The sequence below is a fragment of the Silene latifolia genome, chromosome Y (genome assembly GCF_048544455.1).
Source record: "Silene latifolia isolate original U9 population chromosome Y, ASM4854445v1, whole genome shotgun sequence".
Classification (NCBI taxonomy): Eukaryota; Viridiplantae; Streptophyta; class Magnoliopsida; order Caryophyllales; family Caryophyllaceae; genus Silene; species Silene latifolia.
The window spans coordinates 5440547-5445121 of record NC_133538.1 but is presented as its reverse complement, the minus strand read 5'-3'; the positions used below and the strand labels follow the sequence as shown (position 1 = coordinate 5445121).

The 4575-nt window shown below is 40.4% G+C and overlaps 1 non-coding gene across 1 annotated transcript; it reads left to right on the top strand.

Annotated features, from left to right (window-relative positions):
• Positions 1 to 1726: 1726 nt before the first annotated feature.
• Positions 1727 to 1833, top strand: LOC141634846 (small nucleolar RNA R71). The gene has a single exon (XR_012539565.1). It is a non-coding gene; the product is annotated as a small nucleolar RNA R71 (small nucleolar RNA).
• The last annotated feature ends 2742 nt before the right edge of the window (positions 1834 to 4575 follow it).

Below are 4575 nucleotides of genomic sequence, written 5' to 3'. Positions count from 1 at the left end.
TTCGGCTATAATGATCAATCATGAAACATGGTTCATGCAAACGAGGAGCTCTCATAGTCTTGTCAAGATTAAAGGTTATGCTTTCATCTCCCACTTCTAGAGTGAGCTCACCATGTTTTACATCAATCACCGCACCCGCGGTGTGTAGGAAAGGTCTTCCTAGAATGATTGGAATGTTGGAATCTTCCTCCATATCAACAATGACAAAGTCCACCGGGATGAAAAACTTCCCAATTCGCACGGGGACATCTTCCCATATCCCTAATGGTGTCTTCGTCGATCTATCGGCCATTTGGAGTGTGATATTTGTGCATTTAAGCTCTCTCATCCCCAACCTTTTACTTACCGAGTACGGCATGACACTCACACTAGCCCCTAGATCACATAAGGCTTTGTTGATCATCGTGTCGCCAATGGTACACGGTATTGAGAAGCTTCCCGGATCCTTTAACTTTGGAGGTGAACTCCCTTGAAGTATTGCACTACTCACCTTAGTGAAGGCGATAGTCTCAAGCTTCCGGATCAACTTCTTCTTTGTGAGGATATCTTTCATGTATTTCGCATAGGCCGGCACGTGATTGATTAATTCCGTGAAAGGAATTGAGACTTCCAAATTCTTCACAATTTCCATGAACATTCCAAGTTGATCATCAAATTTGGGATGGCTTGACGACTTGGAAAAGGAAGTCTAATCACAATGGGCTCCTTCTCCTTGACCTTGTCTTCATTTTTCTTTGAACTTTCTTCTTTTGATGATTCTCCATCTTTGGAGCTTTGCACAATTTCTTCCTTATCACTAGCTTCCACAACTTCATCCTCAACTTGCTTCTTCGGTGCTTCATACCTTGTACCACTTCTCAAGTGAATGGCACTAACCGTTTCATGTCTAGGGGGATTACTTTGAGGTGGTAATTGCCCCTTTTGTCTTTGTGAGCTTGAAGATGCTAGTTGAGTCAATTGTGTTTCCAACATCTTGGTGTGAGCTAGAATGTTGTTGATGGTGGTTTCCTTTGTTTGGCTATCTTTTTGCATTTGAGTGAAAAATTCTTGTTGATTCTTTTGCATTTGGAGGACCGCTTTTTGGACATCAAAACCTTGGTCATTTTGGTGATTGTATGGATTTTGATTTTGGTAACCTTGGTTTTGATTGTAAAAGGGTCTTTGATTTTGGTTTCTCATGGGTGGTGGAGTGTATGTTGTTTGAGGGTTTTGAATATTTTGGCTTTTGTATGAGAGATTTGGATGGAATTTGGTGTTTTCATTGTAAAAGTTGGAATAAGGGGTACCACTCTTGTATGCTTGGAAAGCATTCACTTGTTCATTTGTTCCCCTACATTCACCTTGGTCATGTCCCAAAGTTCCACAATTCTCACATATCCCACTTGGGATTGACGAAGATGCCGTCATGGCATTAACATGATGCTTTGATGATTTTGAGTTTTCTTCAAGTCTAGCCATAGCTTGTTCAAACTTCAAATTGATTGTGTCAATGTGAGCACTAAGTTGAGCACCCAATTGAGTAATGGAGTCCACTTCATGCTTTCCTCCTCTAGTAGCCTTGCGAGGTCTACTATATTGTGAGTTATGGACCGCCATTTCCTCAATCTTGTTCCATGTTTGATTGTCATCAACTTCGGTGAACATTCCATTTGATCCCATATTGAGAATGTTCCTAGAATCCTCATATAAACCATTCCAAAATTGTTGTACCAAAAACCATTCGCTAAGTCCATTGTGAGGACATGAGCGACAAATTCCCTTGAACCGCTCCCAAGCTTCATACAAAGATTCTTCATCCCTTTGCTTAAAACCCGTGATTTGAGCTCTTAGCATGTTAGTCTTTTCCGGTGGGTAGAATTTTTTGTAGAAAGCTAGAGCCAACTTCTTCCAAGAATCTATTCCGAGAGTGGCCTTGTCAAGGCCCTTCAACCATTGCTTCAGCAAAGGCCGATTAGAGAAAAAGGAAATAAGACCCATCTAATTTGGTCTTGAGTCACGCCCGTTTGAGAGATTGCATCACAATAGTCGCAAAAGGTTTCCATATGAGAATGAGGGTCTTCACTAGGCATCCCCCCAAATTGGCTCCTCTCAACTAATTGGATGAAGGCGGACTTGGCAATAAAATTTTCGGTTAGATGTTGCGGTGTAGGAGTACCATTTGGTAGATTCTCCTCGGTGGGTACGGAGTGTGACGAGAATTTAGGCATTGTAGGTGGATTTTGTGGGGTATTGTGTAATGGGTTCTCCTCTCCTTCTATTGCGAAAGGGTTGATGAACTCACTAGTGGGTTGAACAACTTCACTAATACCTCTTAAATTCCTCCTAACAAGTCTCCTATTGTTCGTCAAGGTTCTTTCGATTTCACGGTCAAAAGGTAACAAATCACCTTGTAACCTTCTAGACATGCAAAATATCAAACAACTCGAAAACAATTAGAACAAACCTTGAGGAGTTTTACTTCCCCAAGGCGAAGAAAGACACAACTAATAACAATGAAAAGAAATCTAAATCAAGTAAACACCGTCCCCGGCAACGGCGCCATTTTTGATCGGTCCGTTTCGTGTTCACAATTAAAGATGTGGTCGTTGGGTCACGGTCGAATCAAAACACAATTTATAGCTTCACAAACAACTCTACAACTAGTAAAGAGGCAAGTAAAGGTCGGATCCCAAGGGACGGGTATTGAAATGAGATTTCTATTGCAACTAGTAGTGTCTAAGGGGTGTCACAATTTGGGTTGATGTAGAAGGTCACTAACTAAAATAGCAATGAAAATAAACTAGCAAGATGAATTAAAAAGGGGTGTAAACAAATGATTAAAAAGCACTAGGGTGTCATGGGATCATAGGGGAATCATGGGAATTGATCATACAAACATGTTCTCAAATTATAAGCAAGCAATTATTGTTGTGATGGATTGAGTTGGGTTATATCTAACAATCCTAGGAAAGTTTGGGTCCCGGAGCCGAATCGATTAGATTGTACAACACCTACAAGTCGACTTAATCTTCCCTACTCAACAACATGCATGGTCTAATGAGACTCGAGTTGGGTTATGTCTTACAAGTCTCATTGAAAAGATAGAAGATGATAGTAAATGCAAGGATTCATAGGCTTAGCATTTCATCAAATATAACATGTGCATGAGTTGAGATCAAAACAAGCAAGCAAATAAAACATGAAAGCATATTAATTTAAGCATGAATCATTCCCCATGTTGGTGTCCCCTAATCACCCATCTAACCTTAGCTAAGAGACTACTCACTCATTATCATGTTGATCATGCTAGCAAGGTTGTCAATCATACCAACAATATGAAACATGATGAATGAATGAAAGTAATTAACAATAATTAAAAAGGGATTAAGAGAATTATACCTACTAATGATTCCAATAATAAAGCAAAGATAAAAGAAGTACTTGAATGCTTGATTGAGAGGTTGTCAATCTCCCCACAATAACCCAAATAATCTTCAATTACCCAAAATAAAGGATGAACAAAAGAGAGATTAAGGAAATAAAACTTGTATTAGAACTTGATTAATTGTTGATTACAAAACTAAAGAAAGATTTGATTGATATTAACTACTCTAATTATTGATAAGAAGAACATGCTCCTCTAATTAGACTAATGGGGTATTTATAGTGGAAATTAGGGAGGATGCATTAGGGTTAACTAAGGGCTAAACTAGTAATTACACTTTTTAGTTTGAGCAAGGAGGAGCCGGTATTTTTCGAAGGAAGGGCTTCTTTCTTCGTAGCTTGGAGAAGAGGAAATCATGCTGTGCTGGAATTCGGACGGAATAAGGTCGGGACGGGCGGATTCTGGCGATGGGGTCCGAGCGGATTCGAGGGAATCCGGGCGGATTGTGGAGGTGGAATCCGAGCGGATTAGAGGAAAGCCGCATGGATTGTGCAGCTGTGGGACGGCCGGATTGGTGACAATCCGCACGGATTGTCACTCAGCAAGACATCTTCTTCTTTTCTTCCCTTTTCTTCATAAATTCCTTGGGGATTTCCTTGGGGACTCAAGGATCCTTTCTCAACATTGCTCTTCTACTATAATATGTACAAAGGCCTTCTAATCTTGTCTCTCCTTGATGCTTGGTCATTGAACTCGATCAATTTAGTTTCGTTTTGCCATGAAAATGCAAGATTCTTACTCCTTTCCTACCAAGGGATCAAAATCTCTAAGAATATGCAAAACAAAGAACTAAAGATAAGAAATGACCCAAATATGCACTAAAAAGCATGGGAATAAGGCTAATTCGGGGGCTAAATATGCGCTAATTATGGTCACATCATAAAGCAAAGGTGGAAGTGATTCAGCAATTACCACCTCCGGTTAATGTTAAGGAGGTGAGGAGTTTCCTTGGCCACGCCGGCTTTTACCGCCGGTTTATCAAGGACTTCTCAAAAATTGCTAAACCACTTACACAGCTGCTACTTACGGATGCCCCTTTTGTGTTTACTGATGAGTGTCTTTCTTCTTTTCACAGGTTAAAGCAGGCTTTAGTCTCTGCGCCGATCATACAACCTCCCGACTGGGACTTGCCGTTTGAGATAATGTGTGAT